General features: G+C 43.0%; 1 protein-coding gene across 20 annotated transcripts in view; it reads right to left on the reverse strand.

The window, feature by feature from the left end:
• The window catches only part of RAB30 (RAB30, member RAS oncogene family), a 92,757-nt gene that overhangs the window by 20,103 nt on the left and 49,714 nt on the right, over positions 1 to 22,940 (reverse strand). The window contains exon 2 of one of the 20 annotated variants that reach the window (XM_063693445.1): positions 8,643 to 8,778. The exons of 18 other annotated variants lie outside the window; for them this stretch is intronic. The gene's annotated coding sequence lies outside the window, so the exon portion shown is untranslated. Of the gene's footprint in view, positions 1 to 8,642; positions 8,779 to 10,332; positions 10,838 to 22,940 lie in introns of all 20 variants that reach the window. One more of the 20 variants, XM_063693433.1, reaches the window with a different exon arrangement.

The following is a 22,940-nucleotide window of genomic DNA, read 5'->3' on the forward strand; positions in this document are numbered from 1 at the left end:
GGTATCATAAAAAATGGAGCCAGAGAGACCAAGGTTCATACCCTGGCTGCACTGACCTTCTAAGCCTGTGCCTTTGGGCAAATGACAATTTTTCAAAGCCTCAGCTTCCCCATCAACAAAATGGGGCCAATAACACCTATACCACAGAACTGTGATGCATGAAAGAATGAATGGGAGCCCCTAAGGACAGTACCTGGCTCTTTGTCACCCAAACTCCTTAAAAGGATTCTCAAATTTTCCATGATCTGGTTCCTGCTGTCACTGCCAGCTCTGTCTCCTACCACTCTCCTCATAATCCACATTCTAGGCTCACTGGATGTCCTCAGTTACTTAAATACCATGGGATTGCTTTTCTCCTTAGACCTTCACATATATTGTTCCATCTGCCTAGAACACAAAACACAACTGAACCTCGCACCCTCCCCCACCACCCCAAGCCTCCCCGAGATCCCAGCTTCAACATGACTTCCTCCAGTCTGCTCCTCTGACCTACGAAGGTCCTGGGCCTCCCTGCTCTAGGCTCCCACAATGCCCTCCTCCTTTCCTGCTGTAAACTCACCATGCTACCTGTAATTAATTATTCACATATCTCACACTCTGGCCCCATCCCTCAGCACCTCAGCCCTACACACATGTACACTCATGACTGTGAGCAGCATGAGAGTAATGAGGTGTCAGGTTGAGTCCAGATCCTAACCCCTCCCCATCATCATCATCATCTCATTCAATATTATTAAGTCATTTAATCTCAAAACAACCCTATGAGGGGGACGCTATACTATTAGTATCCTAATTTGGTAGAGGGGGCTGCTGAGACACAAGAGAAGTTAAAAAAGCAGTCGTAAGGTCCCACAGCTGATAACTAGTGGAGCTGAGATTCATACCCAGATAATCTGGCTGTCACATTCATGTCCTTGAACCACTACCCAAGTGCCTTTCACAATGCTGGCTCAGAGCAAAAGCTCAAGAAAGATGGATGAATTACATGATGAAGGCAAGCACTTAATCAATGTGATCACCCTTTCCTCTTCCCCTCTGGCTTCAAATATAAAACTCTACCACCCTGTAGAAGTTTAAATAAGAATCAAAGTCAAACTCCTGATAAACACTCAGGGACATGATATGTAAACTAAAATTCAATAACGCTATTAGAAAGAAAAATAATAAAACTCACGGAAAGGCACACGGACAGCAGGAAGGCATGAGGCTCTGTGGACCACAACTCTCTGCTTTCATAAGCCCATAAGAAACAGGAAACACAGGACTGGACTGCATTCTTTTTCTGTGCCTAGATTGTTTGACACACACTCATTTCTACATCTTTGCTGGAGGTCAAAGAACCAAAGCAGGAAATCCAGAGGAGAATGTCAAAAGTAAAGACTTTAGAAACAGGGCTCTTAAAGAAAGTTAACGGTGCCCAAATTATGCACCTTTAGAAAAAGAAGGTGAAAAAAAAGGCTTTGTCATGGTGAACATTATCTCATGTGGTTATCACCTGGAGCAAGCTACAGAATAAGTTAAGACACTACCCCTTTCTATAAGAAATTACTCTAATGCTCTGTTGAATGTGTTTTTGTTTGTTTGTTTTGCTTTCTTTTGTTTTTGAGACAGGATCTTGCTCTGTTGCCCACACTAGAGTGCAGTGGCGCGATCATGGATCAAGTGATCCTCCTGCCTCAGCCTCCCAAGTAGCTGGGATTACAGACACAAGCCACTGTGCCCAGCTAATTTTTTAAATTTTTTTGTAGAGACAGGGTCTCACTATGTTACCCAGGGCTTGTCCTGAACTCCTGGCCTCAATCAGTCCTTCCACTCAGCCTTCCAAAGTGCTGGGATTACAGGCATGAGCCACCACGCCAAGACGTTGCATGTTTTTTAAATGGACCTCTGGGTAAAAATTGGTCTTTAATAATGCAGGCTGTCTATGGGTAAAGCTGGACTGTAAACTCCAGGTTATCTGTTGTAGTTACTGTTTTGCTTCTAATGGAAAACACATTACTGAATGAAAAGATCACAAGATTATCTGCAAACTTCTACTCTTTGACGAAGCCCTTCTGTTTGGTACATAAAGTAACAGCCCAGGCATCACCAATCCCCATGTGATGAGACAGCGTTTCCCCCTGAATAAGGGAAACCCATTCAGAAGCATTTACACCCAGCCCTAAATTGACAACAAAAGTCATGCCTCATATGGGGAGTAGACATGCCACAAGATATGCTACTACCAAACACTACTGCAGTATTTTATATTCTATTATTGTTAACATTGATAACAGCTGGCACTTATTCAGTGCTTTTTATGTCCTGGGTACTCTTCTACATGTATTTGCTCATTTAATCCTCATAACTCTATGATGTAAGTACTCATATTATTATCCCTAACTTGCAGAAGAGGAAGCTGAGACAGAGATATCATCCTAAAATCACACAGCTAGTTAGTCTCAGGAACAGGATTCAAACCTAGATCCATCTGACCCCAAAGCCTAGTTCTTTCTGCAACAGGATGCTGCTACCCCCTGCCTTGTAATTGACATTGTCTCTCTGTCATGAGGGCTAGAGGCTCAGTTGAATGAGTCCCCAGGCCCTTTGAACTACAGTGTTCTAGAATCTCCCTGCTCCGGAAGCAACACACCCACACTGATGGAGCCAGACACTGACTTCAGATTACACAAGCGCTGCTCCTCACCGTGCCCTCCAGCCCAGGATTCTTTCAGGACCTGAAGTCACACTTTAGCTGCATCACTCTCACAATTCAGTCATCATTCATCCCTGTAACTAAGTACCAGGCATAGGGAATATAAACAGGAGCACAGATGAGCAAGCAAGATCCCCAATATCATCGTCACCACAATAGTTGTAAATAAATGGATATATGGGTAAGATTCAAACTGGAAAAATAGATAAGCAAGATGAAAAAATGAATTTTAAAAAGATACAGGAAAAGAAATCTAGTATGAAAAGCTTAAAAAGAAAAACAAAAACCACTCTAAGCAATGTGAATTTGGCAACATTTAAACCATTCTTTAAAAGTGGCCTTTACCAGGCGTGGTGGCTCACACCTGTAACCCTAGCACTTTGGGAGGCTGAGGCAGGAGGATCATTTGAGCCCAGGAGTTCAAGGTTGCACTGACTCATGATCACACTGCTGCATTCCACCCTGAGCAACAGAGTGGGACTCTGTCAATAAATAAATGAATAAGTGGCCTTAAAAAAGCCTGTATTCACTGTTGCACACCTGTGCATTTTTCCTCTTTCCCTTTGGGGCTCAATATAACAGATAAAGTCAGAGGCCAGGTCTTCGCCCCAACTTTCTGACACACCTCCAAACCCTAGTCCCCTAAAATATTTTGGTGACTTGTCCTTATTCAAAAACTGTGTGTCTCAGGCAGGTCCTTTGGGCCTTGACTTGGTCTGTAAATGGAGGGGCTGGGTAAACAGGCAACAAGGCCCCTTCCCACAACAGCAAGTGTGGTTATGCTTCCATATCAAAGAGGCAGCATAGGCGATGAAGCAAGAGGGCCTGGATCTGTTAAAGAGCACTGTGTGGTTTCCTTATCCATAAAATGGGGATGATATTAGAATCTATACCAGTAAGTTGCGTGAGAGGCAAATAAGATAATATATGGAAAGGTACTCCTTTTAAAAATATATAAATGGTTTTTCCCACCATTCTGACAAAAGTCATATATACTGATTGCAGAAAATACAGACAAGCAAAAAGGAAAAGAAAATCATCTATCATCTCTTTCCCTACCCAGACCTTCTCTGGGGAATAATTACAGTTAGCATTCTGGTATATATCCTCCTAGTCTTTTTCTTTTTTCTTTTTTTCAGACGGAATTTTGCTCCTGTTGCCCAGGCTGGAGTGCAATGGCGCGATCTCGGCTCACCGCAACCTCTGCCTCCTGGGTTCAAGCAATTCTCCTGCCTCAGCCTCCCCAGTAGCTGGGATTACAGGCATGCGCCACCATGCCTGGGTAATTTGTGTTTTTAGTAGAGACGGGGTTTCTCCATGTTGGTCAGACTGGTCTCAAACTCCCAGCCTCAGGTGATCCACGCACCTCAGCCTCCCAAAGTGCTGGGATTATAGGCATGAGCCACCACGCCTGGCTCTAGTCTTTTTCTTTATATACACTCGTGTCTATGTGTATATTTTATTACAAATTTGTTAATTTAAAAAAAAACAGCATCATAGAATTATATAAATTTTTTCTATAGAATGGTATTTTCCCAAAACCCAAAATCAGAACTCATGGTCTGCAAATAGAACCGATTACCAGAGACCCTCAAAATTCATTCAACGTTTGGTCATATAACCCTAGATACTCAGTAAGTGGGGGATGTAGAGGATAGCTTCACAGTAACATAACTTTGAGAAATACTAAATACTATCACCTAATCTTGGAGTTTTAAAATGTTCTGAAAATTCCCATAATGAAGGCCAGTTAACTTCATTTAATACAGGATTTACCAAACATGATTTTAGCTGAGAATTCTTTTCTCATATAAAACACCTTTTATATATGCCTTGCTACTAGGGCTCCATGAAACATTAGTGTAGTAAACACTATTATATTTTATAGCATTTGAAATAAGAGCTGCCCAGGTAGGGTTGCCAGATATAGTTTTTAAAAAATAAATAATATGAAATCCAGGTCATATCACCCTGACCATGTCAAATTTCAGTTTCAGATGGTCAGATGGCAACAAATACACTTTAATATAAATTTGTTCCAAATATTGCATGAGACATATTTTAAAGTTTGTTGTTTACCTGAAATTCAAAATGAACTGGACATCCCATCTGAGTACTCAGGTCACAGTAGAAATAGAGGCCCTAGGCATAACACCATGCTTGCCCAGAAGCTGTGGAGGGCGATGGGCAGGGCATGAGAAACAAGATATCCCTGATAAATCCAAAACAACCAGAGGAATAAAAAAGGGCAAGTAAAATTTCAAGAAGGCATCATAGGGGTTCTTTAGAATCTGGGTCAGACTCTGGAGGGTGGGTTCAGACTGGCACAGGGGGCTCAGCAGGTGAGTCTCACCCTCTTTGATGATCCCAGAGCACTGTGGACCTTCCTCCAAGTGTATCCCCGCATGTGTGTCTGGCCCACGGAAGGAGCCATGCTTTATGTGTCTCTCACCCCCTACTATCCTTAAGGACAAAGACTGTACCTCAACAAGACACCTGTCTCTGCTTGTCCCACTGCTGTGTTCAGTAAGTGTACACTGAATTGAAAGCCTTTCATCCATCTTTCCGCCTAACAAGGTTCTGTCCCTGGAAGCTCATTATTGCTTAATCACTAGGAGGCAATTACTAACCATTACTATAATCAACTGCTACAAGCTCACTTGCTTTACATCAGCTGCTAATTTCATGTTATTGCAAGTTAATTATTCTCCTTGGCCACAAATGTCAAACACCCACCTGTGCTGTGGCTGCTCCTTATTCACCAGACTGTAAACTCCAGCATTTTTACATTGCCCTTTATAGCTTACAAAATTCTTTCACAGACATTATCTAATCTGGACCTCCCAACAACCTCAAGAGAAAGCTCTAATCATTCATTCTGCAAGTGAGGAAACTGAGGGTTTAGGTAATGAAGTGACTTACTTACTCTGACACACTAGTGAGTCACAAGGTGGCGTCTGTATCCTGGCTACCTAGAATTTCTCCTCTGCCAGAACACACTATGTGTCCCCAGGTTCCTGGCCATTTGGACCATGATTTGAACACACTGTGTGCTAGGAACGGTGCTAAATGTTTTCCACATGTAATCTTATTTAATCTTTTCAGTAGGCCATCAAATGGGTATTAATATTCCCATTATACAGATAAGAAAACTGAGGTTCAGAGAGATTAATTAGTTCAAAAATCAAACAGCTAATGAGTAAAAGTGCCTGGATTCAAAACCCAGGTCTTTGTGGAAAAAAATTAAGTTGGAGGTCTGTCTCACTCCTTATACTAAAATAAATTCTGGATGGATTCAAAGTTTGGATCTAAAAAACTGAAGGCATAAAAGTACTAGAAGAAAACATTATATATATACATATATACAATATTAAAGTAGAGAAGGCTTTCTAAGAATTACTCAAAATCAAGGCTATAAAGTAAAAAGGCTGAGAAATTTCACTAAATGTTTCAAAAATTCTGTATGGCAAAACAATAAAAATGAAGAACTGACTGCAATATATATTATTAAGGTCTAATTGATTACATGCATAAAAAGTTCCTACAAAATGAATAAGAAAAATTCAATAACCGACTAGAAAAAATAGGCTAAGGACATGAGCAGATAATTCACAAGAAAGGAATAAAAATAGCACTTACATATTTTTTTAAAAAAACTGATCAACCTTACTCACAAAAGTAAATTCAAACTATAGTAAATTTAAACTAATAAATTATCATTTTAACTATATGTAGTTATAATAAGAGGCCATTCATCTCAGATTGGCCAAGTTTATCCTGTACTGGTGACACTATGGAGAAATGGGGCACTTGTATACTACTGGTGGGAGGTAAATCAATGCAACCTCTATGGAGAGCACTATTGATTTAAAGCTAAAAACGCTATTACAAACCCTCTGACCCAGCAATTGCACTTCTAGGAATCTATCACATTTATACTCACAAAGGCACATGTAGTAGGATATTTATTACAACAGTATTTGGAATAGCAATTATAAAAACAACCTAAAAGTCCATTAGCAGAAAATGGTTATATAGATTAAGGTAGCCATACAACAATGGACCACCACACAGCCTGCTATGGATATCTGCAAGATGTATTGAATGAAAGAAGCAAGGCAAAGAATGGTGTGTTTACAGTATGAAGAAAGGGCGGGGGCATATGATTCTATATCTGTATAGGCACAAGATATTTTTGGAATGGCACAAAAGAAACTGGCAACAGTAGTTGCCCCTGGGGAGGCTATAATATTTAGCTCTTTCTAGGAAAGAAGATAACCTCCAACTCTTAAATTATACTCTGCCTTTTTATTCAGTCTATAGTAGTGCTTCAAAAGCAAGACAGTTTTCCTAATACAGGGAGAGAGGCCCTGTTTAAAAAAAAATCTATTTGGGGTACTCTGTTTCAATCTTTGTGTCTTTCTCTTTGCCCAGCTGCACCCCTTCATGGGACAGGGACCCCAGGAAGGAATGTCCCACCCAGACTCTGGAGTTGCTTTTCCAGTTCATTGTGTGTATCACTGCTTTCTCTAAACCATGTCTCAGCATAGTGAGTCTCTACAAGGAGGATTCATTCTTTCAGACCAACTTCCCTCAAAACAAAGTATCCACAGTATGGCAGCCAAAACCAATGGATCAAACAATAGCTTGCTTGTGTCATGAATAAAAACAAAACTCTCACACATTCTTACAGCTTAGAAATTACTCTCACTTCACTCTGACACAGAACATTTCTGAGCAAGCAGAAGGAGCTCATCTTTTTCTCCCCATTTTACAGAAATGAGATTTGAAACCAAGATAGTGACTTGCCTCAGGCCACACAGCATGTAAGCAACAGAGCCGGAAGAGCAAACACAGGTCCCCTGACTCCAAATCAGAGCTGCTGCCAGGACAAATAAGATCTGCAAATTATAAATCTCTATTGGGCAAGGCCACAGACAAAACTGACAGGGGTGGCTGGCATGAACACATGCCATGGATTGGGGTTGGAGTTAGGAGGAAGGAGCTCAGAAGCAGCCCTTAGAATACTTTTTAAGATATGCAAAAAGTAAAAATGAAAATGAAAAATAAAGCAGGCCTGAGACCTCCATAATACTATTTTCAAAAATCAAGACAATCAAATATTTTATTTTATTCTTCATATATTATGTTTGATATTTTCCTAATTCCTAGAAATACAAAACGGATTTGGGATTCCAAACATGAGAATGATTCCACAAAGCAGCATTTCATCAGCATTAACCCAAGCAAACACCTGAATTATCTTCTGGTGCTCTTTCTGCCATAGTGAGAAGCTGGCCATGGGGAGCATCCCTACACTAAGCACAGATTTGGTTTTCCACATATAGGTGAGAAGAGAAGGGAAGAGGCCACCGCTTAGGACCCACTCAGTTAACTCCCCAGGCGGGGCTAATTTGTTTCGTACCACAGCACCTGGGAGCAGGTGCTTGACAAAGAGGCTCAGATGTGCCTGGAAATACTCCTGCTTTGTTTCCTGCGGGAAGAAAAAGGATACCCTTCCCACTCATCGACCCCCTTCCAAGTTGGAGACTTCTGTCTGCAAAACATGTTTGTTAAACTGCCCTAAAAAAGGCACTTGCAGACCCAACTTGCTGTTTCTGTCTTCTGCACAAGCAGGTGGGGCTCCCTCTGTTGTCCTCCTCCAACAATAAACAATACCACTGCAAAGAGGTCTGGGCTTTGCCCCATTGCCTTCCCCCTTGTATTCTCTAAATCAGGGACCGTGTTTAATCTTTCCTCTGCAGAAGCTTCCCTGCGCCTGCTTGGCTGGACCGGAAGAACCTTCTTATCGGCTTATTCAGTCTCCTCCCACCGGGCTGAACACACAAAGCAGCCTGGCCAGGCAGCCAGAGGTCAGGGCCACGGCTCAGAACTGGGCTCAAGTCTTTCCCCTGATGGTCCTCTGCCCCGGAGATCAGAGGCCTACCAGGAACAGAGATGTCTTCTTCCTGTTGGAAGACTGTCACACCAGGCTGGACCCCTCCCTCAGCTGTTCAGATTCCCTCCTCACTGGAAGCAGGAGAAAAAGTGAGAGGGAAGCAAGTGTCCACATGCTCAGCAACCTGAATAGATGAAGACAAAAAAAGAACTCTCCCAAGTTTGTGACAGGTCCTGTGTCAAGCAAAAGAATGACTACTTGTCTAGAGCTTTACACACACCAGGCCATTATTGCATCCTTGAATCAACCCCATTGGGCAGAATTTCTTACATACTGTTACTATCAATATGTTTTTACATCTATAGAGCACTTTTAGTTTCCTAAGTGTTTTCCAGTGCATTATCTTGGCAAACTCCTGTATCATGGCAAATTCTTATGCAGAAGATAGGGTACAAATTTTCCCTCAACAGGGATGGACGCACACACATGCACACACACTCACATAGCATACCATAACCTATCTGTCACCAAGGCCTGCTTGAATACACCCCTGCTTAACCCCTGTCCCTACTGCACCAACATGGCTCAGGGACTAGTCAGCTCTCCCCCACCCAGCCTACTGTGGACTTCTAACCAGGTTCCCTGCGGCCAGTCTACGAAGTGTTTTCCCAAAAGTGCCAACTAATTATCAGCCTTGAGGATGCAGTTCAACTCCTTGGGTAGGATGGTGTAACAAGGTTCTTCATAATCTGGCCCAAATTCACCTCTCTTCAATTCCCATATACATTAGACTCCATCACATAACAATGAACCCTGAGCTCCTTAAACTTGAATTCAACAAGTATTTATTAAAGAAATGGCCAAAAAGCGGGAAACTTTTTTTTTTTTTTTTGAGCAGAGTTTCTCATCACCCAGGCTGAAGTACAATGGTGAGATCCCAGCTCACTGCAACCTCCACGCCCCGGGTTCAAGCAATTCTGTCTCAGCCTCCCAAGTAGCTGGGATTACAGGCACCCGCCACCATGCCTGGCTAATTTTCATATTTTTAGTAGAGACTGGGTTTCACCATGTTGGCCAGGCTGTTCTCAAACTTCTGACCTCAGGCAATCTGCCCACCTCGGCCTCCCAAAGTGCTGGAATTACAGGTGTGAGCCACCGCGCCCGGCCAAAAACGGGGAAATTTTTAAGCCAAAATAAGTAGTCTCTTTCAAAGAGTTCCAGATTTCAAAAAGTCTGTGAAATCAAGAATTCTGTAACCATGCTGCAGGGTACAGTTTGAGAGCTGGGTGGAAGATGTGGATGTGTAAAATTTAGCAACAGATGGAACCTGAGGGAAATCCTAAAGAAAATATAAATTCTGGGATTTTAATCCCAGGAACAACATGCCCAGGGAGCCAAAAACACCAAAAATAAATAAAATAAAATAAAATAAAATAAAAACAAATAACAAAAGACCAGAGAGGTCCAAACTTATTTCAAGATAAACAGATAAATAAATGGCCACTGGTGTTAACCTACTGAAGGCAGGAATGGCATCCAAACATTAACAGGTGAAGTAGAAAGAGGCACAACTTTCCTCAATAGCAACTTTTCAATACTCATCAAAAGCCTTTCAATACTCATCAAAAGCCTTCGCAAGGTCCACACACTTCAACCCAGCAAGAGGAAAATTCTGCTTCTGGGAATTTTCCTACAGAATGCTTCCTAAATGTGCACAAAGATTTACTTATTTACTTACTTTTACTTTCTGTAGAGATGTGGTCTCACTATGTTGTCCAGGCTGGTCTTGAACTCCTGCCCTCAAGTGATCCTCCTGCCTTGGAGTTTCAAAGTGCCGGGATTACAGGTGTGGGCCACCACATCTGGCTAAGATGACCCCCAAGATGGAGGGAGAAGTAAAACCTCTATATACCAATAGAGAAGGGCTAACAGAGAAGCCACATGATACAGCATTATGAAATAAATACTTGGACTGGGCGTGGTGGCTTGTGCCTGTTATCCCAGTGCTTTGGGAGGGCAAGAAGGAAGGATCGCTTGAGGCCAGGAGTTTGAGACCAGCCCAGGCAACACAGCAAGACCCAACCTCTACAAGAAATTTAAAAATTAGCCAGGTGTGGTGTCATATGTCTATGCTCCTAGCTACTCAGGAGGCTGATGTGGGAAGATCTCTTGAGCCTAGAAGTTAGGCATTACTGTGAACTGTGATCACGCCATTGCACTCCAGACAGAGTGAAATCCTGTCTCTAAAAAACAAAAATAAATAAATAAATACTTAGAAGGAAATAAATTTTTAAAATTCTTACCTCTGGGTGGTGAGATTATGAATAGCTTATTTCCTTTTTTTTATATTTATATCTTTTCCAATGCACATTATTAAAATATCTTAGGGGCTCAATAGTGGGGAGGGAAACATGGGACAGGTACACATATATGAAGCCAGTGACCATCCACATTCAATGGGCTCTTCCAGAAGGCAGGGTCTTACTTGGCACATACCAAAAGCCATAAAAGAATCCAAACCTTTCATGCAGTTAGCTCACTGCTGAGAATTCACTTTAGGGAAACAACTGAACGAACCAAAAATGCCAAATGAACAAAAATACTCATTACCTCTTATCTAAAACAGTAAAGAACTAGAAACAATCAAAATGTCCAAAGGAAAGTTCCATATAGAACATCAACACCATGGAATGCAAGGCAGCCATTAGAAATGCCAATTATGAAAACTGTGTAGAAAAATGAAATAATGTTGACAATAGGCTGTAAAATGAAAAGAATTTGCAAAGCTGCATTTGTCAGGACTGCAGCTATGAAAAATACACATGTTTATCAACAAGGGCATTTCAAAAGTAAAAATGTGTTATGCTAGAATTATGAGATTACAGAGACCTTTTATTTTTGAAGTTTGTTATTTTTTAAAAAACAAGTTGTTAACATTTTGTATGTACCACAGACACATTTTCAGAACTTTGAAAACACAGAAAAGGGAAAAATAAAATTGCCAATACAAATGCAATCATTGTCAACATTTTGATGTGTTTCTCCTAGTTTCTTTTTCCTATGTACTGGCTGGTTTGGTTTTGTTTTGATCGTTGTTGTAATCGCATCAACATTTCTTTAAAGCAGTTACAAAATCATTTCAATTTTGAGAAACCAGAGAACTTAATATAAATCTTGTACTATAACATAATGGTGGCTATCAAGAGACCCCACATAATGTCAGTTTGTAAGTAAAAAAGAGAATATTGTACCACTATGACAAAATAAATGGACCAATCAAGGTTCCTAACACCTGTAGATGACTCTTAGGTCTATTTCAGTAGCCATAAGCCAAGAACATGGCGAGTACTGTGTATTAAAGCTGGAAGACTGAATAATGTAGTTGGAATTAGAAAGGCATTTAACAGACTGAAAACAAAAAGATACAATGATGTACTAAGTTTTCAGATCAGAAGAAAGTTGAAGGAAACCAATTCAATTGGTCATTAGGTCCAGAATATTTAACTTTCTTTACATTTCTCATACTCTTACTCTCCTGGCCTCCTGCCCTGCCCTTCACCAAGGCCAGACTCTGGTAGCTGGGCAGCAGCTGCTATGTTCTGCTTGTTTTCCCTGCCTTCTTCCTGCCTCCCCACTTGCAGGCTGTCCTTCTTCCATTCTGCTGCCAAATGCAATGCAGACCATCACAGGCCTAACGCGCACCCATATCACTATGGACTTCTCTAGAGAGAGAAACAAGGGCAGGGAAAAACACTATCTAAGCAATGCACAGGCTTGGACATGCACTAAATGAGGGGAGGCTGAGTCTATTGTCACCACTGAGGGGCTCAGTTTCTGCAGGAGTGTGATACTTTTGTGCTTTTCAAACAACAGAGTCCCTCAACACAAACTGATGATTCATCTATTATATGCATGTCTTCCAAAGACTCTGTCCTCTGTTCTAAGGATAGAGGAAAAAAGCTGCTGTGTTGGACTGCCTAAGATGTGGTACGCCACCACTAGCATAGCAAACCTCACTCAGAGGCAAGAAGAAATGGAACTTGGCATTTTTTGCCTTCAATGCTTTTAGAAATGAACACTTGTACAAGATGCAATGCGACTCCACTGCAGCCTCTCCAAAGAACTAATCTAATCATGTCATTCCCACACTTAAAACTCTTCCAGGGCTCTGGCTGCCCCCACAAAGTTGTCTGTAAGAAGTAGTACAGTGCCCTGGTTAAGAGGGCAAACTTTGGAGCCACACTGCCTGAGTCTGAATCCTCAGACTGCTCTTTCTGAATGCTCTGAATACTCTTTACGAGTTGGGTGACCCTGGGCAAGTTCCTTGTCCTCTTGGTGCCTACATTTATTTATTTATTATTATTTTTAAGAACAAATTCAATACCTATCCTATGTGTATTTATTTACAAATAGGGATAATAACAGTACTTACCCCACAGGACTGTTGTGCAGATTAAAGGAATTAATACAATAAAGTACAAAGAAGAGGGCCTGGCAAAGAGGAAGTGCTCAGTAAATGTTAGGTGCTGCTACTGTTATTGTTATTGTTGGGCGAAAGTTCAAATTCTCCAGCAGGGCATGCAGAGCCCTCCACAGCCCAGCACCTCGTATCTTTCAGGCTTTGCTTCTCATGACCTGTTACCACTATGACTACCGCTATGATCACGCAGTCTTGCCAAGTTCCCAGAGCATGGGCCCCTAGACAGGTTCATCCCTTCACACCTTTACTCACAGGGCTCATTTCTCTTTATTGGGTGGTAAACAACCAATTATCTCTCAAACCAAATCACCCTCCCTGTGAATTGGTCACTGTCTACTTTGTGCCTCCTCTATGTTCTGCAGAGTTTCTCCATAGACACTTTTTTTAAAATTTATTTTCATTTTTATTTCTATTATTTTGAGACAGAGTCTCACTCTGTTGCCCAGGCTGGAGTGCAATGGTGTGATTTCGGCTCACTGCAACCTCCGCCTCCTGGGTTCAAGAAATTCTCCTGCCTCAGCCTCCCTAGTAGTTGGAATTATAGGCATGCACTACCATGCCTGGCTAATTTTTGTATTTTTAGTAGAGACAGGGGTTTCACCACGTTGGCCAGGCTGGTCTCAAACTCCTGACCTCAAGTGATTCGCCTGCCTCGGCCTCCCAAAGTGCTGGGATTACAGGCATAAGCCACTGCGCCTGGCCAGACACTTTATTATTCTTGTTGGTTTATGTATCCTGTTTCCTCCACTAGGCCTTAAGGACAGAGGCTCCTGCAAATTCCTATCTGTATTCTCATTGCCTGACATTTCAGTAGACTAAATATTAAATAAATGCAAAAGAAAAACTGATCAGTACACACAAAAGCTGAGAGTGCTTTTCAGAGAAACTAAACACTACGATGAGGAAATCAAACCCCAAAGCAATTTGATCTTAAGGAGAGTTAATTGGCAAAGATCATATAACCAAAGAGAAGAAAACTATAATTTCCCAAGAGAAAGTCAAATCTTGCTACAATGCAGTGTCTCTGTGTGCATTGGAGGACCCAAAGTGCAGGTCAATTAAATATAAAATACTGCAGGAGATCCAGACTGCAAGAAATAAAGAAAGAGAACTAACCTTTATTGAATGTCTACAATAAGCCAGATACTTAGAAAATAATAGTTTCTATAAAAACAATGTGCTAGGCACAGACCTATCCACTTTACCTGCATTATCAAATTAGATAATGCAAGTCCTCAACAACTCTGAGACATAAGTGTTGGCCTCTACATTTTACATGTGAGAAAAACATTCACTCATTTCATACATTTGTACTGAGCATCTACTATGTGCAAGTCACATATCCAGAAGCAGGGGATACCATGATGAACAAGAAGACAAGGTCCCCCCTCATACAGCATAAAAATAGAGCAATGAATGAATGAATGGGAAAATAAGCATATACATAAATAAACAAGAAAAGTACCAGACAGTGATAAGTGCTAGTAGAGAATTAAAACAGGAGGAAAAGACTGGATAGCTGTCACAGAAGTTCTCCCTGAAGTGGGTATATTTAAGATGAGAATTGAATAAGAAAGAGCCAGACCAGGCTTGGTGGTTCACACCTGTAATCCCAGCACTCTGGGAGGCTGAGGCAGAAGGAACACTTGAGACCAGGAGTTTAAGACCAGACTGGACAACACAGTGAGACCTCATCTCTACAAAAAATTTAAAAATTAGCTGGATGTGGTGGTACACACCTGTAGTCCCAGCTACTCAGAGGCTGAGGCAGATGGGTCCCTTGTGCCCAGGAGGTCAAGGCTGCAGTGAGCTTTGATGATACCAGTGCACTCCAATCAAGGCAACAGACTAAGACCTCTTTCCTTTTGAAAGGAAAGAGAGACAGGGGGAGACAGAAGAAAAGAAAGAGAGAGGCAGAGGCAGAGGCAGAGAGAGAGAGAGAGACAAAGAAAGAAAGAAAAGAAAGAAAGAAAGAAAAAGAAAGAGGAAGGAAGGAAGGAAGGAGGGAGGCAAGGAGAAAAAGAAATAAGAAAGAGAGAAAGAGAAAGAATGAAAGAGAAAGAGAGAAAGAGAAAGAAAGAAAGAGAGGGGGGAGGGAGGCAGGAAGGAAGGAAGGAAGAGAGAAGGGAAAGGAAAGGAAAGGAAGAAAAAGAGGAAGGAAGGAAGGGGCGAGTCAAGCACATGAAGAATGGAAGAAGTACATTTCAGGCGTAGAGATCAGCAAGTACAGGGGCCCTATGTGACAATGAGCTTGGCATGTTCAAGGAACTGAAAGAAGGGACACTGAGGATGAGCACATGGTCAACAAGAAGAGAACTGGGAGACTGCTGTGGGACAGGTCACATAGAGCTTGGAAAGCCAGGGCAAGGAGTTTGGATTTCATTCTGAGTTCAATGTAAGGCCACGCAGAGGCTTTTAAGAAATGTGACACAAACCAATTAACATTTTAAAAATTTTTTCTAGTCTCTATAATGGAGGGTGTGATGGTGTGGATACCAGTAGAAACAAACAGACTAGTTAGGAGGCTACTGCAAATAGTCTAGGTGAGAGATCATATGGCTTGGACCAGGGTGCTGGTAGTGGAGATGGAGAGAAGGGTATAAATTTTGGAGTGTTTTTGAAGATAGAGAAGATAGAACTTGCTAAAGGATTGGAAAGAGGATGGGAAAGAAAGAAAGAAATGAAAAGTAACACCTAGATATTTGACTTGAACACATGGGGGGATAATGGCACCACTTTGTGAAGTTGGGAAGATTGGGAAAACAGCGAGATTGGAGTGGAGCTGAATCAAGAGTCCTCTTTTGGCCATGTTAGGAAATGTAAGGACTCTCAGACATCTATGTGGACATGAATCTGAAGTTCCAGAGAGAGAGTCTGAGGCTAAAGATACAAACGTGAGGGTCACTAGCAAATGGATGTTATTTAAAGCCATTGAATTATCAGAGGATATCTATGGAGAGTGGATAAATAGAGAAGAGGGCCATTTCAGAACCTGGGCATATCACCATTTAGAGATTGAGGGAAGAAGGTGACTGAAGAAAGCTCAGAGAGGTAGGAAGAGAATCAAGAAGTAGAGTGTCAAAGAAAATGGTGATCAGTCTTGTCAAATGCTGCTAAGAGAATAACTAAGATTAAAACAAAGAGATGGGTTGGGCATGGTAGCTCATGCCTGTAATCTCAACACTTTGGGAGAATGAGGCAGGCAGATCCCTTGAGACCAGCAGTTTGAGACCAGCTTGGGCAACATGACGAAACCCTATCTCTACAAAAAATACAAAAATTAGCTGGTCGTGGTGGCACGTGTCTGTAGTCCCAGCTACTGAGGAGGCTGAGGCAGGAGGATCGCTTGAGCCAGGGAGGTTGAGGATGCAGTGAGCTCTGATCATGCCACTGTACTCCAGCCTGGGCAACAGAGTGAGACTCTGTCTCAAAACAAAATAAAACAAACAAACAAAAAAACAACGAAGTGGCCTTAGATTTGGCAACATGAAGGCCACTGGTTGACAGAGACAAGGACGGTCCTGATGAAATGAGAGAAAGAGATTAGAATCGGGGGAGTGGAGGAGAAAGTCAGACCAAAACTATGGACAACTTATGTAAGTGTTTCTGAGAAAAGAAACAGAGAAACTAGGAGATAGCTACAGGGGATATAATGTCAACAGATTTTTAAGTTAAAAAATAAATTTATTTTGCAATATTTAAGAGACAAAATTTTAAAAGGTTGTGGGAATTTGGGAAGGTTGGTTTCTTTTCAGATAAGAAATATTACAGCATATTTATTTGTTACTGAAAATAATCCAGTGATTAGATAAATTTAATGATGGCAGAGACAGGGGGCCTAATTACAAATTACAAAGATCTATAAGACTTAATCTTAAAAAGTTAAAAATGTGCCCAAGGCTAACAAATACATTGGTAGGCAGTGAAGCCAGGACACTAATCCAGGTGTTTTGATTTGCAAGTGCATCCTCTTTCTACACAATTGACCGTAATATATACAACAGCATTTGCAAAAGGTCCCAACTCCAGGCTCTGAAGATAATCAGAACAGAGTCGGAAGGAAGCTTCAGAGAACTTGGGAGCACCAATGCAAACACACACCCCCTTCTCACTTCTATGTAAGCAACCTCTGTTCCTCATACAGACTTCTATTGTTGCATTTTCACTCAAATGTCATTCATGTGTGCACATCTGGCTGGAGTCCTACTAGCTGAAGGACCCTCAATGGTTGCCCTTTCATGTTCAGAATGACTTGGAGGGGAGGATGGGGACATGGAAAAATCACAGTGCAATGTAAGTGGAAAAACTTGAGGGGCTAAACTCTTCAGTGACTTAATAAGGTATCGAAGCTGGGCACGGTGGCTCACACCTGTAATCCTAGCACTTTGGGAGGCTGAGTTGGGCAGATTACTTCAGCCCAGGAGTTCGAGAACAGCCTGAGTAACATGACAAAACTACGTCCCCACAAAAAACACAAAAATTAGCTGGGCATGTTGGCGTGCTCCCGTAGTCCCAGCTACTAGAGGATGAAGTGGGAATATCATTTGAGCCTGGGAAGTAGAGGGTGCAGTGAGCCGTGATAGTTCCAGTGCACTCCAGCCTTGGCAACAGGAGTGAGACCCTGTATCAAAATAATAATAATAATGTAGCAAAGAGATTTTTATTTCTTTTTAAAATTTTTTTTATTTAAATAGTTTTTGGGGAACAGGTGGCTTTTTGTTACATGGCTAAGATCTTTAGTGATAATTTCTGAGATTTTGGTGCACCCATCACCCAGGCAGTGTACACTGTACCCAATGTGTAGTCTTTTATCCCTCAGCCCCCTCCCACCTTTCCCCCCAAGTCCCCAAAGTCCATGTCATTCTTATGCCTTTGCATCCTCATAGCTTAGCTCCCACTTACAAGTGAGAACATAAGATATTTAATTTTCCATTCCTGAATTATTTCACTTAGAATAATGATCTCCAACTCCATCCGGCTTGCTGCAAGTGCCATTATTTCATTGCTTTTTATGACTAAGTAGTATATCATGGTGTATATATACCATATTTTCTTTATCTGCTCATTGGTTGATGGGCATTTAAGCTGGTTCCATGTTTTTACAAGTGTGAATTGTGCTGCTATAAACATGTGTGTGCAAGTGTCTTTTTCATATAATGACTTACTTTCCTCTGGGTAGACACCCAGTAGTGGCATTGCTGGATCAAATGGTAGTTCTACTTTTAGTTCTTTAAGGAACCTCTGTACAGTTTTCCATAGTGGTTGCACTAGTTTACATTCTTACCAGCAGTGTAAAAGTGTTCCATTTTCCACTGGGCATGGTGGCTCACGCCTGTAATCCCAGAACTTTGGGAGGCCAAGGCAGGTGGATCACAAGGTCAGGAGATTGAGACCATCCTGGCCAACATAGTGAAACCCTGTCTGTACTAAAAATACAAAAATTAGCTGGGTATGGTGGCATGCGCCTGTAGTCCCAGCTACTCGGGAGGCTGAGGCAGGAGAATCACTTGAACCTGGGAGGCGGAGGTTGCAGTGAGCCAAGATTGTGCCACTGCACTCTAGGCTGGCTGCAGAGCAAGACTCCACCTCAAAAAAAAAAAAAAGTGTTTCCTTTCACCACATCTGCACCAACATTTACTATTTTTTGATTTTTTAATTATGGCCATTCTCGGAGGAGTAAGGTGGTATCTCATTGTGGTTTTAATTTGCATTTCCCTGATAATTACTGATGTTGAGCACTTTTTCATGTTTATTGACCATTTGTATATCTTCTTTTCAGAATTGTCTATTTATGTCCTTTGACCACTTTTTGATAAGATTAATTTGTTCTTTTTCTTGCTGATTTGTTTGAGTTCCTTGTAGATTCTGGATATTAGTCTTTTGTCAGATGCATAGTTTGTGAGTATTTTCTCCCACTCTGTGGGTTGTTTGTTTACTCTGCTGATAATTTCTTTTGCTGTGCAGAAGCTTTTTAGTTTAATTAGGTCCCATCTATTTATTTTGTTTTTGCTACATTTGCTTTTGGGTTCTTGGCTATGAACTCTTTGCCTAAGCCAACATCTAGAAGAGTTTTACTGATGATATTGTCTAGAATTTTAATGATTTCAGGTCTTAGACTTAAGTCTTTGATTCATCTTGAGTTGATTTTTGTATAAGATCCAGTTTCATTCTTCTACATGTCACTGGCCAATTATCCCAGCAGCATTTGTCAAGGTGTCCTCTCCCCACTTTATATTTTGTTCGCTTTGTTGAAGATCAGTTAGCTGTAAGTATTTGGCTTTATTTGAGTGTAAAAAGTTTTTTTGTGCTTTTTGTTTTGTTTTGTTTTGTTTTGAGACAGAGTCTCACTCCGTCACCCAGGCTGGAATGCAGTGGCACGATCTCGGCTCACTGCAACATCCACCTCCCAGGTTCAAGTGATTCTCATGCCTCAGCCTCCTGAGTAGCTGGAATTACAGGCATGTGCCACCATGCCCAGTAATTTTTGTATTTTTAGTAGAGATGGGGGTTTTGCCCATTGGCCAGGCTGGTCTCGAACTCCTGACCTCAAGTGATCCGTCCACCTCAGCCTCCCAAAGTGCTGGGATTACAGGCATGAGCCACCACACCAGGCCAAAAGGTTTTTTTTTTTAAAAATAACAACTATGTATTTATGTTCAGCAAAAGTGAAGATGGAAATTAAGGTACAGGTCATTTTGTTTCTTTCCCTTTTGCCTGGCTATCTCAGGAAGCAAGTGGCTAGGAAGTGGCCTCTTGTCACCTGTTTTCCATGCCTACCATGTTTTACCATGTGGCAACACAAACCCCCACTCCCCTGCCCCATCTTTCTCTCACCTAGCTTCCCATTAACTGTTCTAGTTTGCTTCTTCCTTCAGGGCAGCAGACATGCCATCTCCCCCACGAAGTCCTCCCTCATCTCTCCATCTCTGAACCTTTAGAACACTAAGTTACTAGTACACACAAATTTAGCTCTTGATCGTATTTGGTCTTATAATCATTCTCTGATTCAAATATCAGAGTGGGAGCAAGAGTACTTTTTTTCAGTAGGAAATTCAATACAATTGTTGGCTATTGTTACCATGAGAGGTAGCTTAATGGAATGATTCAGATAGATTTGGGTTAAAATTATGGCTCTGTTCCATCTCTTACAGGCTGAATGACTTTGGGCAAGTCATTCCCTGAGACTCAGTTCCCCTAACTAGAAAATGGGAATAATACTGCCTACTGATGACAGTGGTGAGCTGTCTGGAGCAGCCACTGCCATCATGCTGGCTACAGCTGGAAGGCGTGGCCAGGACTGCATGTTCCATGGAGCTGGCAAGAGCCAGGGACAAGCAAGAGCTCCACCCCTTCTAAACTGGGGAGGGAGCTACCCAGGTGCCACTGCAGCTACACAAACCATGGCTGCAGACCCAGGCTTCCCACTCCACGGAGCAGGTAGAAGCCCCACCCTCTCGGGCACAGCTACAGCCACTCAAACCACGGCTGCAGACCCAGGCATCCTTGTACTCTTGGGGGTCCAGGAAGGCCCCCGCTTGCCTGTGCAGGCTCAGAGGTGCCTGCTCCCACTGCCTGGCCTCTCCCCCACTCCTTATGCCTGCTCTAATCTCAGAGCAGGGTTGGGGCCAAGCTCGGGCACTGTCACAGCCTGGCTGGGTGTGCTCATGCTAGGACTCTGTTGCCTCAGCCCCCTCCGGACTTTAGGCACCGACAAACATGGGAAAAAGCCAAGGTGGGGGCTGAGGGCAGCTCTGCGCTGGCCTGCACTTGCCGGTTGGCACGAGCAGCCTGTTGTGCCTGTTGCCACAACTGAGGCAGGAGGCAGACAAGCTCCTGGACAGAAGGGGGTGAGTCCCTGTTGAGACCCCACCTTTAGGCCAGGGGAGCCTGAAGCCTGGGAGCTGGGCTGCGAGTCCCACAAACCAGGGTGGAGATTTGTGGTGCCTTTTTCAGCCTGCCCATGGCCACCCATGGACCAATTGCATGCACTTCTTCCCCTCTAAGACCCATAAAAGCCCTGGGTTCAGTCAGACCACGGAACAGAGGGAGGATGGGACAACCAGTTGTGGAGAGGAGCTACCTTCTCTGCTGAGAGCTGCAGACAATGGGACAACCTGCTTGTAGAGTGGAGCCACTCACTTTATGGCCTCCTCTCTGCTGAGAGCTACAGAGAGGAGCCACCAACTCTAGGGGCTCCTCTCTGCTGAGAGCTGCAGACAATGGGATGACCTGCCCGCAGAGAGGAGCCACTTCCTCTCTGCCAAGAGCTGCAGATGACAGGATGACCAGCTGCAGAGAGGAGTTACCTTCTCTGCTGATAGCAGGAGCTACCCTCTCTGCTGAGAACTGAACACTTGTTGGGACAACCTGCCTGCAGAGAGGAGCTATCCTCTCCGCTAGGAGTTAAACACTCATCAGGACATCCTGGCCATGGAGAGGAGCTGCTCACTGCGGGTCTTCTCTGAGCTGTTCTATTGCTCAATAAAGCTCCTCTCTGTCTTGCTTACCCTTCCGCCTGTCTGTGTACCTCATTCTTCCTGGTCATAGGACAAGAACTTGAGACTCACTGAATGGTGAGGCTAAAAGAGTTGCTGTAACACAAACAGGATTGAAACATGTCCCTTGCTCACCAGGTTATGAGTGAAGAGGAGAGACGAGCTGTGGCCCTCCAGGAAGCCCAGACCTGGGAGCTCCCTGATCCAGGGCTGTGACTCCCTCTTCCGGGCCCTGTGGTTCCTGGCGCCTCCAAGCTTCCGGGCACCACCTCATTCCCCAGTGCCAGCTGGGAAAGCTGCTTGCAGCGCACCTGGTCCCGCTGCAGCCTCACAGAGAGCTAGCGCCCATGCAAGCACCTTGAGCTGCCCGCCCGGCAGCAGCAGCTGGGATGTCTGGCTGTGCAGAGGCCAGACTCCATGCTCACTCACACACCTCTGTCTGCTCCACGCCTGACTCCAGTCTCCCTTGGAGGCATGGGATCCAGCCCGGTAGCATGAGCTGAGCACAGCCTGCCAGGCCGAGTGGGCGGAACAAGCCCAGAAGGCCTGAGCAAAACTAGGGCAAAGGCGCAACTAGCCACAGGTTTCCAGCCAGAAAAGCAACGCCCCAAAGATCCCATGTCACTACCTCAAGGGCTGTTGTGAGATTTAAATGAGATATTTTTGTAAAGCATCTGTCACAGTACCTGGCCTATTGGAAGTGCTCTATAAATATTAATTCCCTTCCTCCTAATGATTTGTGAATGTCAGTTTTATCTCTCCAACAAGATGTTCTTGAAGACAGATCATATATTTTATGTATTTCATTAGATAATCCACATTCCTAGAACATAGCTCAATGCATCATAGGCACTTAATTAAGTACTTCTTCGTTTGATCACAAGTGAAAATCACGGCTGTAGGTATGCCTTACAATAGACCAGTGTTTCCTAAATGCTGGTACCATTTGAACTGCATTAAACTCACCCAAAGAGCTTCTTCTTATTAGGGGTGGGGGTGAAGGGGTGGGGGAGACAGGGAACAGGGCCTTGCTCTGTTGCCCAGGCTGGAATCCAGTGGCACGATCACATGGCCAGTGAAGCCTGGACCTGCCAGGCTCAGGTGATTGTCTCACCTCAGCCTCCCTTGTAGCTGGGACTACAAGCACATGCCACCACACTCAGCTAATTTTTAAATTTTTCTAGAGACATGGTCTCACTATATTGCCCAGGCTGGTCTTGAACTCCTGGCCTCAAGTGATCCTCCTGCCTCAGCTTCCCAAAGTGTTGGTATTACAGGTGTGAGCCACCGCACTTGGTCCAAAGAGCTTCTTAAAAATAAAACTGCTAGATCCCTTCCCTAGATATTCTGATTAAGAAAGTCTGTTCCATT

Source organism: Gorilla gorilla, chromosome 9 (assembly GCF_029281585.2).
Source record: "Gorilla gorilla gorilla isolate KB3781 chromosome 9, NHGRI_mGorGor1-v2.1_pri, whole genome shotgun sequence".
In the NCBI taxonomy this organism is placed as follows: domain Eukaryota; kingdom Metazoa; phylum Chordata; class Mammalia; order Primates; family Hominidae; genus Gorilla; species Gorilla gorilla.